The sequence below is a fragment of the Geospiza fortis genome, unplaced genomic scaffold, assembly GCF_000277835.1.
Source record: "Geospiza fortis unplaced genomic scaffold, GeoFor_1.0 scaffold403, whole genome shotgun sequence".
In the NCBI taxonomy this organism is placed as follows: Eukaryota; Metazoa; Chordata; class Aves; order Passeriformes; family Thraupidae; genus Geospiza; species Geospiza fortis.
In genome coordinates, this window is record NW_005054336.1 from 2215891 (window position 1) to 2238546 (window position 22656).

General features: G+C 38.9%; 1 long non-coding RNA gene across 1 annotated transcript in view; it reads left to right on the forward strand.

The window, feature by feature from the left end:
• Positions 1–17816: 17816 nt before the first annotated feature.
• Positions 17817–22656, forward strand: part of LOC115947977 — an 8293-nt gene continuing 3453 nt past the window's right edge. Inside the window, exons 1-2 of the long non-coding RNA XR_004081831.1 lie at positions 17817–17940; positions 19146–19319. This is a non-coding gene — a long non-coding RNA (uncharacterized LOC115947977). The remainder of the gene's footprint in view (positions 17941–19145; positions 19320–22656) is intronic.

The window sequence follows — 22656 nt, forward strand, 5'->3', positions numbered from 1 at the left end:
ACTTCTTTTGAGTGATGCAATTTAGGTCCCTGTCATATAGTGAATGATTACATATTTTTCACAGAATATATTGGTGACAAAAATGAGCTAGATGTAGCTGGGAAAGAACACTAATTAAATTCACATTAAATAAAGCTTTGCTGTTTGGCTTTAAAAAAGGCATTTCAATATAGCTTAGCATTGTTTCTGCCATCATTCAACTTCTGTCATTTTCAAATTTGTCCCTTCCCTCCTACTAGTGAATATTGGCTGATGAATGAAAGGGTCTAGGCTGTAAATTAATAAGGAATTCATCTTAGAAATGCTTGCTTCAATTAAAAAATATTGCATAGATGAGGAGGAGGAGGTTGTGGATGTGCCATCACAGACTTGGTGCTTGTTCTTAGGCACATATTATTTTCTAGGAGCAATAATAATATGAGCCTTTGGACTTACCTTGGACGGATGGAGAAGTAACTTGATGGCTGCCAAAAAGCACTGAAAGGCCTGTGTTCATGTCCACTAGCAAGCCAGGTGCTTTCATTAATCTAAATGCCTGAATTTTTACAAAAGTTTGCACCACTCTGTCATGAGGTAATTCTTAAAGCAGAAAGGACACAGGTATGGCTGTGATAAGTGATTTTTTTACTAAATCCTCCATCCATGGATGTCCATATGTGAAAGGGCAATTGGTTTCAAATACTGCTGCACATTTTTTGCTGTTAAGTGTTATTTGCAAAAGCTGTGGGGAAAGTCCATTTGCATGGACTACCCCAGCACCCCACATGGCCCTTGTGTCTGTGGGAACAGAAGTGAGAGTAAAGATGAGTAATCATTTGATCTAAATAGGGCCACAGCTGTATTTCTAACAGGGTTCAGGCTTTGCAGCAGCCAGCTTCTTTCAGTCTGCCTTAGAGGAGCTGTGAACTTATCATTCGGGCATGTGCACATAAATGCAGCAGCTGCCATTGCTGATGGCTTTGAAGCATTTTGCAGGCAACTGCCAGAGCTGGTGGCTCCATGCCAAATCATGATGTGGTTCTGATCCTGAGAGATTTTTATGCAAGTCTGGGGACAGAGGTCATGGATCAAATATAATGGGCTGACATGTATTAAGAAAGATTAATGAGTCTGGGCACAAATTAATTGTGTTTTTAGCAGATAATCAGCAGGTCTTGCTAACACTTGCTTTCAATGTTATTAAGGAAGAATATATGCTTGTGTCTCTTGTGGTCAGCTGTAAGGAAACAGAGTGTTTTATCATAATTTAAATAAAACAAAATACCAGTTTTTTCTGGTATAAAATCTTAGCAAGTTATTCTGGAACGGTCAAGGCTGTTTTTCCAAGTACCACATTAACAACATTTCAGGTGTCTAGATGTCCCATAGCATCAAGAAGAAAACCAGAGTAGAGCAGAAATAAGCCAAAGATTGTTGGTTCCAACAGCAATCTTAGAAAAGTGAGGCAGCATAAGGCTAATGGTGGGGTACAGAAGATGCTACCAAGAAAATAATATTATGACCCACTAACTAGGAAATATGTTACATTTTCATTCAGTTAAGTGAGAGGGATTCTGTTTGTTAGGTAGGATAGTTTCCTTTTCATTAAACAATCAGAACTAATGATGCTTACTTCTCTCCAAAACCCAAGAGCCGTGGATACAAAGGCAGCAAGGATGTTGTGTGCAGGTAAGTCACAGAATAGCTTCCCTAAAACCTTCTGCATTTTGACTCCCTTCAGTGAGTGTCTGGGTGCGTTACTAGTGAAAAATTCAGCTCCCACTCTTTCTTATAAATGCTTTCACAGGCCTGAAGAATCTGAAATAGTGGAGGGACTCAGGAACTGTACATTTATTTGTCATACCTGCTTCTTCATTGCTTTTTCTCTTGTCTAGATTGATTTTTTAAAAATGAATTATATGCTAGAAGATTAAGCCTACTGACTTAAGCAGTTCTAAGTCACAAGATAGTAGGAGTAGCAGGTTATAATGTACCAAAGAGCCTGTAAGGAGACAATTATTGTGTATAATTTGCATGAGTGCATTTTCTCCTCTTTTCATTGCTTTTTGTATGGAAAGTGCCCATAGCCTGGAATGAGGGAGCTCAAATTCTTGTGTCAGATTTCATACATCTGAGAGAATATCATTATAGTCCATGAGGTTACTTTGGTTTAGTGAATCAGATTTGAACTTTTTGGCAGTAATTGGTATTTTTTTAGATTTTTATGCAGCCATTTGTGGGAAGCCTTTTATAAAATACTCCAAATTCAAGCTATTTATAAATCAAAGCTCTCACATGCCAAAGCCAGATGTTCTAAAAATAAAGATGACAGAGGCAACAAGTAACAACATACAATATGTATGCATAATAGCAAGTTTTCCACATTTGAGTTTCACCTCAGCTACTCCTATAAGTGAGCTAAAAGACCTGCCTCAGTAGAGCCCACTGAGAGCACCTGTCCACCACAAGTTTTAGGATAATTCAGTGATAAAGGAACAAGGTCAATCCCCAATCATTCCTGTGGGAATAGTCCCAGGAGTGGCAAAAATTCTTGCAAGAGAAGAGTATGAACAGCATCCACAATAAAATAGAGTGGACACAGTTGTCCTTTTTTGTACCTGAGTGCCTCACTTGTTAAGGGAAAAGCTGTTTTTCTCTGTCCTTTAAATTGCTCAAAGAGTGCTTTACATGTAGAGGAAAAGCAGTCCTTCCTTACTGAAAGAAATCCCATATATTTGAGCTGAAGCATCCCTTGGCTGAAGTGAATGAAGGTGTATTTCTTCACCTGACAGAGTAAGGACATTATCATTATGATGCTCAAAGCCAGTAATGGTTTGGTGCTTCTGTACTTATTAAAAAAAAAAAAAGGAGAAGAAAAAAAATCATAAGCTGCCAAAGTAAATTTACCTCTGCAGTTTCCAGTGATTGAGTTTTGGAGGGACCAGTTCCATGTGTGGGTGATACTGTTTAGTGCCATTAGATAAAATGGCAAGTTATAGGATGATTCCTGCCTTCTCAGAGCCAGGCTGAGTGAACAAAACATAGTATCTGGCAGATATGAATTTCTGGAGGAACATAGGAAATTGTAGAAAAATGAGTGAATCAAACAACAACAGAGTAAACAAAACACTACTTGACCAGGGAAATATCTGTGACAGAGACTCTGATTTGTAATTTTCCTCAAGTATTCTCATTTCTTTTTTCTACCTGCAGGCATTCACTAACTACAATGAGAATACAAAACTTGTATGGCAAATATAAATTGGCACAATACCACTGGAGCCAATAAAACCCAGATGCTTTAACTGGTTGAAGATCTGGCTCATTTGTTTTCACTTCTCATTATATGCAGAAGTGAACCACTGTTTAAATAAAAGGGAATTTCTTCAGTTGTAATGACCCTTGTTTCTGAAATACATGTAGCTCAGTGCATTGAAATATTTTAGCGGAATATCTCCCTTTCAAGAGAATGACACTGTGTGGGTTTGATATAGTCAATAAGTTTGGTTTTTTCTTTTGTAACATTGCCCATTTTGGGGTTTCATCCAATTCACAGAAATGTTTTGAATTTTTATTCCTAACCAGGTGTAAGACCTTAGCTCTTCAACACTGCTTGTTAGTGTGCATTTTGGACAATGTTAACATCATCTCAGATATTCAGGACAAGGGAGAAACTTGCTTTAAGTCCTTAGGAGAAGCTAAAAAGACTATTAACAAGCCAAGTCCATAAAAAAACATCTGTTCCAGTCATGCTGCTGATTTTTTATTAGTCCTTCAAATCCATAGCTAAGATCTCTAGAGCAAGAAAAATGCTCTAGTGTGGAGTGCAATTTCCAATTTCTTAGCTAACCTGATTTTGTTGATTCATACATATGCATGATTCAGTGCTCTTCCTGAATACAAACAAAAAAAAAAAACCCTTTTGGGTTGTACTTTATTTATTTTCCTTGAAATGCCCTTGAAATTTCATTTGCTCAGTGAAACCAAACAAATAATTGCATACTAAAAGGAAAATGAAGAGTAGCAAGTTAAATAATTTGTAACATCAAATATTCCTTTGCTGTGGTTAACATTCTCAGTGAGAGGAAACAGTCAGCAATAAACAGCCCAATGTATCTTAAATGTAATAACTAATATCAATGTCAAATGCATGAAGTGAAAATACCTTAGGATATGCTTTCACAGTTCTGCTACATCACTGCTAAATGGAATATGCTATATAACTATAATAGCAGTCATACTTGTCATATTTCTCCTGATCTCTAAGGAAAAATACCCATGTAGGCATTATGCAGCTTACATCTTTTTCTAGTCAGAGTCATATTTTTATGGGGTCTTTATGGTGCTTTTTAAAAGTTTACACTCTGAAAGCAAACCTGTAACCATTTGTATATCACGCAAACTATATACCAAGTCACAATCCTGATAATTAGGAATATCCCAGTACTCTGTTATGTACATCACTGCTATCCAGCTTGTAGTAAATAACAAAAGATTACTTCTGATTTGGGCTATGTAATGCTCATCTGTATTAAAAAATGGCAAATAATCAAGTTCTTCAAACAGAGATTTTATCAATGACCCCATTGACCAAACTGGACAAAATTTATCACCAATGTAACTCAGACAATAGCAGTGGAGTAATAACAGATGAATTTGACCTTTTTTAGGTAAAATTGCACTCATTTCCCCCAACCCCCCAGGCAGAGTCTTCATATGGCAATAAGCACTTTTCACCATGTTCCAAGTGTGAAATGTTGCTGAATGTAAAGCTTGTAAATTAAAATTGTAATTTTTGAGTTAGTAGTTGTGAGTGAACATCCTGGTGAGAAAACAGTATCATTTATAATTCCAGAACTTTGGCGGAAACCCCTTGCTAAACAAGACTGTCGCATCTTTTTCTGCTGAAAATGTCATATTTTGGGAGGACTGAGTTTGTGGGTGCTGCTGCTACAGACTGTGCATTGCCAAACTCTGGTCCTGAGGACATCACCAGCAGAAGACAGGGTGCTGATTTCATCCCAGTCTTCCTTTCTCTTGCCTTCTGCTTTGATCTCAGAGCTAAAATAGCAGTTCCTGCTCTTTTCTATACCCTTTTGTACAGTGTGGTGATATCTGCTCTGTTACAAGGTGAAGAATTAACTTGATGGGCAATATGTTTTAAGGGAGCTCTGCAAGGGGGGAGGTCCTGATAGGCAGCAAAAACCATGGCTTCATCATTTTCCTCCCACCTTTCTAACAAGCTGTAGCAGCCATGGGTCAGAATGTGACTCCCGCATATTCAGTGATGCAAATCATTCTCCCTGTGCCTGCTATGGTCATTTCTACTTTTTACCTTATAGAAAGCCTTGCCTAGCACTCAAGGAAAACTGTTTCTGAACAGAGAAGTAGAAGCAGATACTTGTAAATTGTTTTCTCTGACAGATACAGAGAGAGCCAAGAAATCGTAAAGTAGCTGTGCACACAGGTGCAGATAGCATTTGTTTTTCCCCTTGAGTGTATCTAAAATTCTAATCTATTACTTTGTGCATTGTATGATTCAGTTAATTGTTAAAAGAATTGTATTTAGAAATGCTTTCTAAACAACATAAGCAAGTTAAAAACAGAGGCAGATGTGGGAAAGACAATGCTAGCTTGCAGCTATAGACATGTGCAAAACATAGAGGATTGATGCAATTAGTGGAAAATTCAAAATAGTGGTGGAGGATAAACTGACGCTTATGTATCATTAGACATAAAGGGCAGTGAAATACACACCCAGAAGAAAATGTTGAATATTCTGCCCTGATGGAACTGAATGAAGAATGCTCTGATAAGCACTTCTGTTGGCTGCTTCTGTTATGGGGATGATTTGGAAGGTACCTGGGAAAGGAGGTCACCAAGGACTTAGTCAGAAGTTATTAAGGCTGATGAAATGTGTGAGAGATAACTGATAGATAACTTTATGGAGCTTCCTTAGCCTTCCAGGAAAGGCAGGGTTGGGGAAGCACATGGCATTCTAGTCAGCTTTGGGTGTTCCTGTGAGTTTCTGCCCCAGCCCTCAGCCCCAGCTCTCCTGGCTGTGTAAGCCCCCCATGCACCATGGCTCTATAGAAGGGTGCATAAAGAGGCCTCTGGTGAACACTGTAAATGTGTACTGGTAACCTCACTTTCTCAGGTGACCCCCTTTTTATGCCTCACTGAGGGGCAAGCCCAGTGCTGCTGTTCCTGTAAGGCTGCTTGATGTAGTTCAAGACAGCGTTCCTTACATCTGGCTGAAATGTACCCAGAAGACCCAAGTGTTTCTCCTGCTGGAGCTCTGTGAGCTGTTTCCTGGCAGTGTTTCCAGCCTATGAAGTCCTTACACAGAGCATGGAAGCATCTGGAGAAGTTGCATTTTCCTAATGTAGCAGCAATAAGTCATCATTTGTTCCACTTATATCGGATCCACTCTGCAAATCTGATACGAAGATTTCTCCCTGGGGATCTCATCCTACCTCCTTTACTTGTTCACTGAAGACCATGAGAGCCACACAAGTGGGGTGAGCACTGTTTGACCCTTGGTAATTAAGATCACTTACCTTAATATGTTTGCTAGTTTGAAGAGAAGAACCAAGCACAATGACTTAGGACATTTACAGCGTTGGTTTACTTCATACATGAAATATTGGAAGACAATATGAAACAACATTTTCATGATGATTCTGCTCTTGAGCCCATCCCATTTCTTTATCAACAAATGACTGTTTTTCTTTTATCTAAGGTGCTCTGTGAGAAGCAATCACAGCAGACAGGAAGAAAGGAATTTGTAAGCTGCTATCAGCTTTAGAAAACTTCTGTACAGAGACTGAGGTGCACCACCAACAACAGCATCTTTATGCTTGGGTTCTACCTAGATGAAGTAAGTTATATCTGATTCAGTAATCAATATTTTAGTTCCTAAAAATAAGTATGAAGTTCAGGAAAAGCTAATATAAGCTGAACTTCATATTTTTTTGAAAAAAAATTGGCCTCAGAGCTTCAGAAAATAAATATTTTTGCCACGTGGCAGTGGTTGTGAAGTAAATATGTCCCGCTGCTCTGATCTTACATCCTGTCACATTAATGTTTCAGAGCACTCAATATAAATATTAAAACTAATAGCTTCGCTCTTCAGCTATTACTCCATCATTCCCTGAAATCATCATAAAACATTCAAAGCCTTTTAGAACATTTACACACTTGAATCTGATGGTGGGGAAAGGAGACTAACAGAGCACAGCTCGCAAGCTTAAATAATAGTGGAAAGCTGTTTATGGAGTATGCTTTATTTATTCATTATTTCAAGTAAAGTTTCAGTTTTGATGGAGAGGAAAAAATCAAAGTATAGCTGTCAAGGGAGAAGTCTGAAGTATTGCTTTTCTATACTGTGGACTTGTGTAAAATTATGGAAAAAAAGGGGGGTTTCTGAAAAAAAAAGCAGAGTCCATGAGAATCTCAGTCCAAGGTCAATCAATCTTAGGACTGTGGGTACGTAAACAGCTAATGGATTGTAAAGACACATACCAGTGTTATGAATTTTTAATGAGCAACTCTTCAGCACAGACCCCTATAAATCAATGATGACTTATTGGCTGGATCAATTATGCAAACTTTAAAACATTTAATGACAGGTAATGAACAAGTCTCTGGAGTCCAGCAGTCAACAGTGTTTTGCAGTTGTAGTTACAACTACTTAAGTGAAAAGTCTGCAGGAAGCCTTTCCTCAGAAATCATTTAAAGCTAAACTCTAAGGTTGTGGTAAAGAGCATGGTTTTGTTTCTCTTTGTGTATAACCTCAGATGCATTGGCAACTGGGCACAGCTGTTAGTGCACTCAGAGGAATTTGTGATTTTTTTAACCAATGGTATGTTGTGGTCTTGGGAAACCAGTTTTCTCAAACTTTACACTTCAAGTTTTCTGTGTGGTACGCAGGTACAAATGACGCAGTTCTGAAAGGAAAAGGGCTGTGCATGTGTTAGTAGACTAAATAGTTCTTTCTTATAATACTTTAATTTCAAAGTTAAAATATATGTGGAAAAAAATAGATTAAAAATAATTAGATGAGGGGAATTCCAGATTGTGTTACCATTAACTAGCACAAAAGGACTGGAAGACGAATGTAGGCTGAATAATACAAGATAAGACTTATGGAATAACTGGTAGCATTATGGTAGGTTAATTACTTGTTAAAATTATTATCCAATGAAAGATGAAGGATTTTTTTGGTGGATTTTTGAATTTAATAGTTATGTTAGTTTTTAAACATTAACCTTTCTAATAGGCAATTTAAGATAATTCTGAAGATTACAGGAAAGTTGCAAATTAAACACACTGTTTAAGAACAAGAGCAGATAAATAAGTCCCTGATCCAAGATTTTGCTGTTAACTTAGTCAAGGCTTTACTCAGACTGACCGAGGCCTGCTGGCTGAAGCAGTGAATTAAGTGCTCTTTATTGCCATTTGGTTTACTTTCCTAAGACAATAAATATAAAGAAAAGCTTGGCACTAAGATTAATCTTTGGCCTCAAGAAACAAAGTTTAAGTGTTTTGTAGAAGTAGTAGAACAACTGTATTTGGAAAAACCCCAAACCCAAACATTATCATTAGTTGTATTCTTTACAAGGAATCTGTGGCCAGGGAGCCTCATATTGTCCTATAACAGTATATCTGAATCCCAGCTGTTTAAACTCCCCAGTAAAGCCTTGCCTCTTTCCTGCTTGCTGCCAGCAGTGATTCATGAGAGCTCGCACCCTTCTGCAAGCCCAGCACCCTCCACGTGTGCTGAACAGCACCTCACTCTGAAAGCTGGTTGGCACTTGCTGGAGAGGTTTGGTGTGAAGAGGGGGATACTAAACCCAACCCAGCAAGAACATATTGGTCTTTATTTTTTCATGTCATGCTCTATGTTTGGGATGCAAGACATACAAGAAAGTGCAGTCATGAGAGATTGTAAATAAACTGAAGAGTCATCCAGGGATCTGTAGTAGTTAAAAGCAACTGCTATTTTTTATTTGTTGATGTGAACACGATGAGCATTCTTTGATGAGTGTTTATTACTGTTTTCCTTGTACAGGCGGCTGAAGAACACTGCAAGAATTGAAAAGTTGTCTCATTTCACCAAGTTTCCCCAGGTACCTCTCTGTCCTCACTTGAAAATATTTTTTGGAACAGTAAGATCAATACGTGATGACAAATAAAGTTTCCTTCTTTCCCCAGCCCAAGAGAAAATGCACAGCAACAAAGCTTTCCTAAAGTGTTCTTTCTATACTGATATGGATGAAACTAGCTTTTTGAGCACAAAATCTAATTAGGTGGTGGCAGGAAATATTTATAAACTCCAGTCTTTTGGTGAAATGAGGAATGGCCTAAATGTTGCTTATCATTTTCTCTTTTTAAGTGGGAAATGGAGAGACTGCTCCTGGTGGATAAGGAGCTTGGTAGGACTACTGGGTAATATCTTTGCTGTGGTCAACCTTTTATTCTCTCATCTGACATGCTGCAAAATAGGGCATTTAAACAAGAGCACGACATCTTGAAATTTGTGCTCATATTTCATTAGACTTTTTAGCTTCCTATTGAGACTGCTGTCATTATTTTAAGCACCACTATATCAATATTTCCAGCAGCTTCATCATACCCTGTGTGGAAGCTCTCTATTTTTATCCATCAGAACTGTCAGTTATTTTCCTTTTTACAGATTTAGGGTCTCATTGGCTGTAAGCACCATTTGTACCTGCACTGCAATTATCATGCCATCATGACACTAAGATTCAAATATTGCTACCCATGAAACTGCTATTTGCAGAGGAATGATGCACCTCTTAAATGTTGATACCTTGGCTGGATGACTCTTTTAGGAACATGTACAATAGACAGAATCTGGGTTGACAAGTGTGATGCTTGATGCTGAAAGGCATAAATACCCATCCCTACCTCCTTCCTACTTTGTCCAAGAGAAGGTAGTTACTCTTCTAACACTCTTTTTTTACTTAATTAGTTTCTGCTTCTTCTGGGCCCATCTACTCTGTATGTGAAGAAGTGGTGGACATACCTGGACTAGAGTGTTAATGCATATTTGAGTAGAAAGTCAAAAATGAATTATTTTTTTCCCTTATCAAATTAGAGCCACCAGTTTTGAGGAAAAGCTGCAGCAGATAGTGGGAGAAGAAAGGAAAAGCTAACTTGATGTGTTGATCCTTCTGGTTGTTTTCATTTGACTTTGCCTGATGGAACTTCTGAGTATTTATCAGGTCTTTTCATACTGTTTTCTTCCTGACTGACAATCTCAGGTTATTCTAAAACCTTGGATCAAGTAAAGAAGCTAAGATGTAGTAAGCGGATTCTTTCATGTTGGAAATTCATTGTCAGATTTGCTACATAAAACAACCTCTCATTTCACAGAAGAAATAACACCATCTCTTTCAACATCTTGTTTCAGGCTTCTCAGTATATTTCTTGGAAGACTGATGAACAAGACAATTTGACTGACACCAGCCCAGTTTTTCCTGATACCCCATGCACATGCAAGATCTGGCAGGTGCCTTCCAAACATCTTTAAGCCTCTAAAGTTCTGTGAAGTAAATGGTTCTTCTGGGCCCATCTCCTCTCTGTGTTGCACCAAAACACACAGAGCTGGCATGTGCCCTGTGTGAAAGTGTGAGTTTTATCTTGCTCAGGCAACCATGACTGAGCCATGGAAAGTGAGGTGACTTCTGATTTTTCAAAGTCTGCGGAGCTGACAGAAAAGACACATCTGTAAGTGTTGTATGTGTCTCTGCTAATTGCATAGATGTTTTCCATTGGACTGTGTGGTAGAATAACAAACATGCCTCAGTTTTGTGTTTCTGTTGCAATTCTGAGATTCTTTGTCCACACTATAGGCTAGTGAGCCAAATACTGATGTGAGACACAAAAGAATTCAGACGAAAATCAGCATCATTTTGAGGCCAAAACCAGCTCCAGTGTCACACTTACCTGTCAGTTTCTTAGGCAGTACCAAGCCCCGGTGTGGTGCCAAAGTGGCATGTTTAATCATGGAAAGTTTTCTGAAACTTTGGTTTAATAAGGACATTGGTTTAATTGTATAACATAAGACTTACGCTCAAAATATAAACCAAATTCCAGTCCAGTTGCTGGTTGGAGAAACCGGAGTTTAGTTTTTAAGAAATTGCTAATTATTCCTATTTGTTTATGGTATGGAGTTTTGTTTGGCTTTTTTGTTTGTTTTGGTTTGGTTTTTTGTTTTGGTTTTGGGTTTTGTTTTGGTTTAGGTTTTTTTTTTTTGGGTGATATCCTCACCATGTGTTTTCAGCTGAAAAAGGAAAGATAAAATAAGGAAAAAAATGAAAAAAGTGTGGGTGGGGAGTCCTCTCTGGCAATATTTTTTGCCCAGCTCAATCAAAGAATTGGAAATCTTATGACAGAAAGATGGAAGAAAAATGTTCTTCAGTGATTTGTACCTCAATATTCAATGCAGAGAGCTGTGGATGAAACTATTTAGCTTGCTGTCAGATGTTTGGACTGAAGTGGAATGCTGTGCCAATATATCCATGTCTATTTGCTTATGCTTTTTTTTTTCATTTTTAGAAAATGTTTTCTCTGGGAGTTTATTTCTGGAGTTATTGACTTCCTGGTAAATCACATTCTTTCCCTGCACTAAGCTAGGAAGCAATCAAGTCTCTAGTGCTCAATTTGGCAATGTCTTTATCTTGCCTTTTTGAAAGAACATTTTTGTACTTTTTTTATATACTTCAAGAATAAGTTCATTAAGTAAAAGGTCTGGAGGTGATGACTATTCTTCACAAAAGAAACATGTTGAGTTGCAAAAATTTATTGAGGTGAGTGCTGATGTGAAATTGATAGAGTAGGTTGAATAGTTGACTGATTTTTCAGTATATTTTTCCAGTGCTTTAATGAAATTGCTGTCACTCTTCTCTGAATGTTATATATGCTCTCTATCTTTCTTTTCATTAGAGCACTGTTAATCTGACTTCTTCCTTCATTTAGCAGGTTTCAATGCATGCAACCAGACAATTAATCAAGTTTTTTGTCCTTGACACATCCTTTTATTGATGTGCACATATACCTCCTGATCTCACTGGGTATTACAAAATTTAAAAAATCGAGGAAACCAAGCTGAGAGAGAAAAAACCTGAAATAGCAGAAGTTATTTTCCCTTTCCCCTCAAGAGTGATATTTTTTTGAACATGGACACTACAAGTAAGTGAAATTAACACAGAAAGCCCCTGGAACTCAAAGCTTATATTACAAAACTTCTGGTATCACTTTGCTAATGGTGCACCTTCCTTCATTTGCAGCAGTCTTAGCCTTACAGACAACTTCCCTCCCACTCCCTTCACAGTGCCAAGGGTTGCAAGTGTTATTAGATACTGGGAAGTTTCTGCACTCCTTCTCGAGCCCATATCAGTGTTTCTGTCACTGCCCCTGGTGCTGGGATCAGCTCTGGTGTGTCTGTGAGCACCACGTGTGTGCAGCTTACACCGCTCTCCTCTCAGCTCCCAGCACAGCTTTACCACCTGAGGAACTGATGCTCAGAACTAACAGCTCTCCAGCCACCAACAGGGGCACAGACTGAGGAACGATTTCTCTGGGAACTCCTTAGAGCATTACAAAAAGCATTACAAAAAATTTCATTCCCATAGTGAGGCAGCGATCTGCAGTGTTCTTGTGAAATTAGCTACATTTGCATGGGCATTGGTCATTGCAAGAGTGACCCTCACTGTCAGCTGCTGAGCAGAACATCCCTTCTTCCTGCTCTGTGTTACTGCATCCCAAGCCCAGCTCTTTGGGACAGCTGTGTGGTGTAAGGCAGGTGAGATGAAAAGAAAGTTGTGCTTGCTGTCGCTCAGAGCAGTGCTATGACCATCAGCTCTTCTGATGTGGAAGTTGGTAAATCCATGCCTGGTAAATCCATGCCTGGTAAATCCACGCCTGCCAGTGATGGCTGGTCCTGCCATTCCTGTTAATGGTGACCCCTGTGTTTAGATGGGAATTCCATGGCTGCATAAATGTGAGTGCCCTCCATGGCTCCTGACTCATATAAGGACAGCTTCATCCTAGCCTAGGAAAGGGTTAAAGTAGAATAATGTCATGGAAAAGGCTGGACTGGAGAAAAAGATATGTAAAAACTTATTTACTGTAAGGTCAAACATAATCTTCTGCAGGTGTAACTTCAGTCAGTGGAATACTCAGTGTGGAATTTTGTCTGTTTTTCTTGAATTTTGTAATTTATTGTGTCTCATTAAACAACTGGAAACTCATTAAAATCAGGCAAATGAATCCTTGAATATGTTAGTGTCTGAGTAATCACAAACATTGATTTATTTTCAGACATCTTTGTGAGGTGAATAGATAGTGACCCTCATCTCATGCTCTAGTGCTGAGACTTTCTACTCAAAAATGTCTATAGAATCTTTTGTGCCCAGCAATGCTTTGACTTGCTGTATCTGAGAGAATGAAAGCAAACAAAGGAGTGTCACTGCCTCACAAGTTAGTGTACTTAGTTGGAGCGGCAAGAAAACAGGACAGGTTTTGATGTCCAGTAACTTCTCAGTAAAACAATTCCCCAGTAAAACTGAATTAAGTTTTGCTGTTTTGAAAATGTGCCCAAAGTAGTAAATGAAATTTCCCATCTTGTAATCAAGGACATGATAATTTCAGTGAAATGGGTCACATGCTGGAGTTGTGCAGCATGAACACTGCAAGGCAGTTTAATATTTATATTATTATTTATTTTTATTATTTTATATTATTATTATTTGCAAGGCAGAAGTGAGGAAAACATTGCTCATTTAGGCTTTTTGGGTTATGGCTTTTAGTTCCAAAGCATTGCATCAGGAGGACACTTGTTAATGATGAAACGTTGGTACATATGTTCAGTTAGCAACCTGGTAAGGTGAAGCACGAAACCTTTCTCCTTGTTTATTAATATTAATGCATAAACTCATTGGGACACACTGTGCCTGAGGAAGAAGGCAGAGTCTGCTCTGAGGGGTTTTCAGTGCTGAGACCTATTCCTTCAATAGTCCATGTTTATTCATCAAATGGGGAAACGCTCCCTGTGTCAGAGGTATTAGTCATCCGTCCATGCAGGAAGTGTTTGTACAGTCAGACTGCCAGCAGAGCATCTTCACTGCAGATTTCAGGGAGAGCTACTTTCTTTACATTCGTTCTGTCAGATGAATGTTAACTTCCTCTGAATTCAAATTTAACAATGATAGTTTGATCTCTAACAGTATGTTGATCTCAGCCTCATTTTGATTTATGTTTTATTTTTCTTTTCTGTACATCAGCCCAGCCATGACAGGACTCACAAACTGTAGAATACAATCTGAAGGATTGCTGATAACTTCTTCAGGAAAGGTCCAGTTATCCAAACATCCTCCTGTGCAGAGCCACCAGCTAGCTCTGGATGGCTCTCAGTGCAGGTGCAGTGTCTCTGGATGGTTCTGCCTGCAGGTGCACTGTCTCTGAATGGCTCTCTCTGCAGGTGCAGTGTCTCTGGATGGCTCTCAGTGCAGGTGCAGTGTCTCTGGATGGCTCTCTCTGCAGGTGCAGTGTCTCTGGATGGCTCTCAGTGCAGGTGCAGTGTCTCTGGATGGCTCTCAGTTCAGGTGCAGTGTCTCTGGATGGCTCTCCCTGCAGGTGCAGTGTCTCTGGATTGCTCTGTCTGCAGGTGCAGTATCTCTGGGTGGCTCTCCCTGCAGGTGCAGTGTCTCTGGGATGGCTCTCCCTGCAGGTGCACTGTCTCTGGATGGTCCTGCTCTGCCCAGCCCACTGAGGCTGCCCCGGTGAGCTGAGAGCTTTACCTGGTACTGTCCCAGCCCTGGGTCAGGGCTCTTGCAGTGTCTCCAAGCCTGCACTGTGCTGTGCAGACATACTCCTGGTAATCCAGCTGTCAGTGCTGATGCTGATTTAGGGACAAGGGATCAACTCCATATTGCATATTAAGCCCAGGGGCTCACTTCTACATTTGTGGCTATGACTGACTCGCGTGAACCTGACTGAGTTACTGATGCTCTGCCTGGAGAAACTGGTCTGATTCTATCTGGGTTGAAATGTCCTTTCTTCTTTTTAAATTGATATTGTTTGCCATGTTTCCAGGTTTGATCACTCTTGCAGCAGGTAATTTGTGCACTTCAGAGTGGTTTTATTTTTTTGATGAATCAAAATTTCCTAAGAAAACCCTTCACTTGAGGTTGAATTAAAAATTCTATCTGACTTTAAACAAGATATTTTTCCTTTGTTTTTATAGGGTTTGAAACATTCTTTTTTCCTTGTTATTGCAATTTAACTGTATCCAATTACAGTATGATTTCTTTCTAGAACTGGTTCTTTCTGAAAGCTTCACCCTGTCCCCTAAAATAATTCACTGAATGGGATTCTTTTTCTGCACTGCTGTAATTTTGTAATACTGTAGACAAGTCACTTTCATCATTTTGTTCCTCCTTATGCTAAACAAGGGTAATATTGCACAGCTGAAAAATCTGATGAGCCTTAATTCATTGATAGCTGTAGCATGTTTCAGAATTGTGTCATATTCGCAGGAATATTAGCAGTTTCATAGATCTGCAGGGGAATATTCAGAATTAACACTAAAAGACACGAAGAAGAGCATAATTTTGTGTTGACAAAAAATGGCTAAGTGCATGGCACTCCCTACCGACGCTTTAATTTCACAAATCCTTGTCTGGAGACCTTTCTGCTTCTAAATTTCTGAAGGATCTCCAGGATTTTAGCTGACTGACTTCTATTTGACTTTAAAGGGAGATCTGCATTTTAAAACACCATGCAATATTTTGAAAAGTTCCTCATGATGTCCAGACTAGCATCACATTAAATCTGTCCTTGGCAATGGCAAATGATGTTATTAATATTCAGCTGTAGCAAGATGGATTCAAACAGAGGAAGGGTAGGGGGTGTTCTTTGGCATGGTTCTTAGTTGTTAAGAAAGTAATAAACCTTCCTTGTCTCTGATTTTATAATGGACAATAACCATTAACTGATCAACAGAAGAAATGTCAGGTGTGGAATCAATGCTGATAGAAAAATATTTCATCTGTTTACATTTACGAAGGATCACTGGTAAAACCTTTGATCCCATTAAGGATATAAACTCTTCACATATAGTCGATGACAAGTCTGATGAGCTAGCTGAGCTCCACCAGGCTCACTGTGCTTAGTGAATGTTCAGCTAAAAAGGGATCAAATTGACTCATGAATTTCAAGATTCCTAGGAAATTACCATTGTGAGGTGACCCAGTTTTTTGATTAGTGTCATGAAAAGACAGGTCTCACTGAGAAATAAACGTAATAATGTCAACCATGCGCTTAAGTTCTTCTCTCCGTTATACACATTCGCTTTCAAATTGTTTTGTCATTTTAGCATAAACTGTACCACTTGCTTTCATCTGAGAAACACAAGCTTAGCATAGTTCTGTGCAGAAATCAAAGATGAGCATGGAAAAAAGGCCCCTCTTTGCCTATTGAATCATTGATCAGACAAGCACAGTAGATATTTGCATGGATCCTTAGTAGTTAGGTCTCAGTAGCTGCCTTAGATAATTGTTGAAAGGGAAAGAAGTAAAGAGGAGCAAATGTAGACATTTCATCCATCTGTTTTTCCCAGTAATGACAGACTTTCTTATGGGTTGCCCTCTCACTTCTGTCCTTCTTCAACCACAGAGGAGTCGCCAACTGATAATGGTATTGATAATGTTATAATTTTGGAACCATCTAGTTTAAACCAGGAACAAGAAATAATGAAATGAACTGCTTTCCCTTGTTAGCAAATGTTGGGGGGAAATTGTCTGGCTGGGCTAGAAGGACATTGAGAAAGAACAAGAAAAGAGAAGCAAAGGTTCATCAAATGCCATCAAATCTGATTTGCAGTGGGACTGATTTCATGTTGTATTATTCTCTCATCAAAAAGACATTTGATTGAATTGGAAAATACATGTGAAAACACTATGAACTCTGAAAGTTTCAGGAAGTCTTCACAGTGACCAGGCTATGGTCAGTCACTGGTTATTGAAACCATAGTGTTCCCATCTTCCCAAGTCACTGAGGGCTTATCAGTCCCATTAATTTTTTGGGATGTGGTCATCCCTACCTCTATTTCTTTTGCCACGTCTGTGACATTTTTGATCCTCTCTTTCAGCTCATGCAGTTCTCTGTTCTCTGTTCCTGCTTCCCTATACAGGTGCAGAGAACATTCTGTGCAGCAGAGGCCCCTGTCACAACCAGAGCATCTGAGAAAACTGTCTCTACAAGGAGAAGGTCAGTTCTTTTCCCTCCTCATGAAACATCCTGTCTACTCCCCTCAGCCCTCATGACAGCTCAGTGGAGAAGAGCTGTTGAGTATGCCCAGATAAAGCAAAGGAGATTTGCCTTAGTAAGAGAGAGGTGAGAAAGTCATCCTTGGCTTATGGGTTTATGACCCTCACAAATAGCTTTAGTACAAAAGCAGAAGCAACAACATTTAGTATTATTCTGTTAAGAAGACAGAAAACCAGAGGAGTTTGAAAAAGAGGAATAAAATCTCTTTAGGTTGGGTAAGTGAAAACAAAGGAGGGAACATCATAATGTACAATCACAGCTCTTCCTCAGTGTGGCAGCAGCATCTGTTAAAAAATGCAGGACACTTAAAACTGGCAGGGAACTTGGAAAGTCTGATTTAGCTGCAGAACTGGGCTGTATCATAGAGACAAGGGCTTCAGTCAGTTACAATAAAATTTCCTATTAAGTGCTGAACTATCAGTGGCTGTGGACTCTGGTTTCTTCACTTTCTCTCTCTCCTCCACTGTTTCTCCAGTGCTTCCTGGGTATGTTAAAAACTAATGCTTGGTCCTCTGAGATACCCATTGACTGTGATTGGTGTTACAAGCCACCTCGTGATGGGCTGCAGTAGAAAAAGCAGTTGCCACTGGAGGTGAACACAAGGTGAGATAAAAACTGAACAAAAATATGGCATTGTTCTTTTTAAACTGAAAATCCAAGTCCAAGGTGTGAACAGCATACCCTTAGAATAATAAATGTGCAGACAAATCTTTCAGGTGCACTATGAGAGCTATTTGGGAAGACATAACTGCAAGCCTCTTGAGTTAGATGTAGAGATTGCATAGATGTAGGCTGCCCCAGCAAAATGTCTTTTCATGACCAAGGCAGAGGATTTCATTAAGAGTGCTGTTATGTTTTCACTGCCTAGTTAATTTTGCTTTCTGAGGCTCTTCCAATGTCTCAGTTCCCAGGAAAGTATGTCAGGAAGAATTTTCAATTCTTCCCATGGCATGTACTTTTGGTGGAGGTATTATTTTACAGAAATGTAGAAGCTCATTTCTGCCTAGTGTTATTTGGGTGGCAGAGGTCGAGCTGGGAGGGAAGGCACTCCAAGGAAACAACACCCTCTTCATAACAACCATTAGGCAACAGGCTCAGCTATCACTGGTACACAGAATCTCAGCTGGTTAAACTGCCTACATCTCTCTCTGAAGTTAACAGTAGAATACCCAAGTAGAAATCATTCCCCAGATGTTACAAGTGCTCTGAAATATGTTTGAAACTATCTAAATACTTTACACTTCTTATAAATTCATATCTTGATCCCAGAAGAGGATCCAGTGCACTCACCATGGACTAGTAAACATTTAGAAAAGTTAAATTACTTAGAGATATTTAAGTATCATACAAATACGTGTAAAGTGTAGACACTCTCTAGCATAAAGCAGAACCTGCAAAGATCTTTGTTTATTTAATTGCATTTGCTTCATCCATTTAATAAAGAGGATCATTTTTTAACCTCTCCAGTTACAAACAGAATTTCAGATTCTGTTACAACAGACTGGAGAAAGAGAAATCTTAAACCAAGGGCATTTAGTCACCTGCAGAGTGGGAGAGATTGAAAAGGAAAATAGATTTACTGCCTTCCACATCAGTTTGAAGGCAATTTGTGTTTGAATTCCTCTTAAATCAATTTCTGAATAATATTAGTTGTCTGAAATGATGCAAAATTATATTGGAATTCAGCCTCATTTTGCAGCACAGAGAAATTCTCTCTCTTCGTCCTTGTTGCTCTTTAAGTCATCTGTTTTCCCTTCATTTATTCTTTCATGATGTGCTCTGCCTGCTGACGAGTGAAATGTGAACAGGAAGTGGGAAGGAGCAGCCTTTGTCTCTCCTGCCAGTGTGCTCCATACATTTGGGAAGAAGCAGACTTGCATCATAAAACCAACCGAAAGCCACAGAGTTACCTCTCTAAAAAATGTAATGGACTGTACTGAAAGCCTAACTTTGACTGATGTGAGGTTTGGGACTTCATCCAGGTAAGAATTCATGCAGCAATGAGCACAGATAAGGCAGCTGACCCAGAGTAGGGCCAAACTGTTTACCAGCAGATGTGTTTTTGAAAATCTTCCTTAACTGGTCATGGCAGCGGAAAATACCCTGCTGTTAAACGCATCTGCAATCCACTGCGCTCCCAATCCACCTACAAAAATTCTGACCTTTAAAGAAATGATGGAGAAGCTGGTGATTTTTTCCATGGCATTGAAGCTCAGTCTATTTTAGGCTCCAAGGCAATTGCAGCCCTTTTTGCTCCCTATTTCACATCACTTTTAAGTCTTGTTCTGGCCACTATGAACCCTTCAGCACTTCTCCCTGTGCAATCACTCGAGTCAAGATCTGTGATTTGTGATTTGCAGATGACATGTACATTTCTTGGCTGATGGCTGTTAAAGCAGTTTGCAAACCTAAGGCAATAAAATGCAGGGATGCAGTTGAAGCTTTCTATTGCCAAACTGAATTGCCATTCTCATGCAAATGAATAATAAATTCCTCTAGGTCTGAAAATAATCTGTTGTAAATTTCTGCATTAATTTTTTAAGTAAATAATTTTGCCAATTATCATTATATACCTTCTGTAGATGGGAATACCATATGTAACTAGTCTGTGTATCAAAAACAGTGATGCAGCTTGCTGTATAGGAAAAAGGAAAAAAAAACAGTGCAGCTTCTGCATTCACCAAATCTAGGTCCTTTAATCCCTTCAGCATGGAAATCTACTTATTACTGAGCTGCAGAACACAGTAACAATTCCTAAAGTGTTAACACAATTATTTATACATTTCTGATCATCTTTCATTTAAATATTTATAAAATACATACTGGGAACTATGTACCTTTTAGAAAACTCAGTTTCTATGTCATTTTCTTAAAATATTCACTTCTCTTAAAAGATACCTAAAAAAAAACCTGCTGGATTTTGTTTTAAGTGACACTATAAATGTACAAACAAAATGTGATCTTAAACAGAAAATAGTATGATTACCATCAGAAGGATTACTGTGGTTTGTTGTTCAGAGAGCAGGAAACACAAGACGATTTTCTCACATACTCAGTCTCAGCTTGCAAAAAACCAAATATATTGAAGTGCCTTGGTCTTAATGTGCATCCTAAAGTCTACATATTGTATAAATTCCTAATCCTGTCAAAATGTAAGTCTGAAGATTAGCAGAATGTATAATAAATGATTCCATGTCATTACACATAAAAATAGTATTGCTAAATCAAGTGTGGCCCTTTATAAATGTAAAAAAGACCAACTTAAGCAGATTTGTGCTTTATAATTCTACAGCTCTGCCTAGAAAAAAAAATTGACTAAAACAGATTTCCCATTTCTCTGATACAAATCAGTTTGTCTTCACACACATGCAAAAAGACATTGGAATAGATTTCTTTAGCATATAACTTAATATTTATTGAGATTTCTTGTACATTTAATTATTAATGCCAGCAGTGTTACAGTATTTCTGTGAGGTTGCTATTACTGACCCTGTACCTGTTGGGTTTTCCCCCCCCTCATATTATTTCCTCTACAAGCATGAAGGCATAGCACTTACCAATTATTTTGTGTGACAGAGTCAAAAAGACTTACGGTCACTAGGTCTCTTATTTGGCAGCATTTCAGGGCTTGTCATCCTACAAAATATTGTTTATTTTAATCATTTTATAATTAGTGCATTTGGTACATTAATGATAAGCATTTAAGGAACAACCATTTCTCAATGTATTAAAATGAATCTTGTAGAAATGTGCAGTGAATCCAAAAGGAAATGTAAACCACATACACAGTACGGATAACCTAGACACAGTAGTACTACCATTACAAGGTGTGGTGATTTGGACTGTTGGGGTAGACTATTACAGACACCTTCCTATAATAAAAGATCTTTTATTTTATTTATTATTTCCCCTTAATGAAATTAAATCATTTGAATAATATAGAAAAGGCAAATTAAAACCTACTCTGTTGTATACAATATATAATATGAAGACAGTTAGGAATAATGTATGAACACATGCATTTTATGGAGTTGTGACACCTTTGTATGGCTTAAATGGAGAATAAGTCAGTAGTGATCTTGTTGGTGGAAAAATTGGGTGTAGACAGCCTTTTTCCTCCCACACCTTTTAAATAACCCAGCCAACCAGGGAACTCAGAATGACTGCTGCAAGATGCAGTGCTACTGAACTTGGTGGTAAAACTCTCGCTGACTTCAATAAAGTCAAATTTCTCCCCAACATTTTCAAAGGCGCCTGGAGGGTGCACATCACCAACACAAGGAATTTTAAGGGGGTATTTCACACTGGTTGAAAATCATATTTTTCAGACATGTCTTATCCAGATGCTGAGATGTAAAAATAGCTCTTACAACAAGCATTAAAATAGGGCAGCTCCTGTTCCTTAATGATGAAAATACCTCTCATCCACCTCTTGTGATCAATTGCCACATTGTACCAGTTTTGCACATTCTTGAGTGTACTGATCCATATTCTGAAGGTCTAACATGCACAGCAAGCTTCCAGTCATTGAGGACAGCAGGAGCTCTGCTAGAGTCAAGCCTCCAGGACTAGACATAGATCCTAATCTGAGGCTCATTATTTCTTTCACTTGAAGAACTAGAAATGACCGAAAGAACTAACTATCATTTATAGAAGGAAATTAAATGTCCTGGTAATCTACATCTTGGACTAAATTGGGAGCATATCTAGCACTGACTGTCTTGGACAGGTACTATTAACACATTTATTGGGCAGGACTGAGTGAATCTGACACAGAGGCACTGGGAGAGGAAGTAATGAAGACTGAATTTAAAAGCACAGTACTGTAATATCTCATTATTTTCTCTCTAAGTTCACTTGGAGTAAACCTAAGAAAGTCAGGGGTCTCCCTTTGTGCATGTCAAGGAGCTTCTTCCTAATGCTAGTTGTTTGGGGAAGGAAATCATCTGCCTTTTATCTGCTGCCTGGGAACAGAAGCACCAACCAGCCCAATTGCCTCCCTCCCACACATGTCTCAAAGATCCCCAGACCCTCCATGCACAGGACAGTGTGACTCCAGCAGTTCAATGGACAGGAGAGATTGAATCCTCAGCTTGCAGAGATCCATTTTCAGCCCTTCTTCCCCACAGCTGCTCGACCAGAGGGGCAGTGAGAGTTCACCACTGCCTGCTGCAGTGCAGAGGGAGCCAAAGAGTGGGGTGTAGGACTGGCATGGCAGGGATGGGTAACACCATACAGCTCCATAATTTGTTACTCCCCAGAATTCCTTGGGCTTGAAGTTGCAGTGTGGCTGTGGGAGCTGTGTGGTGTTTATGAGAA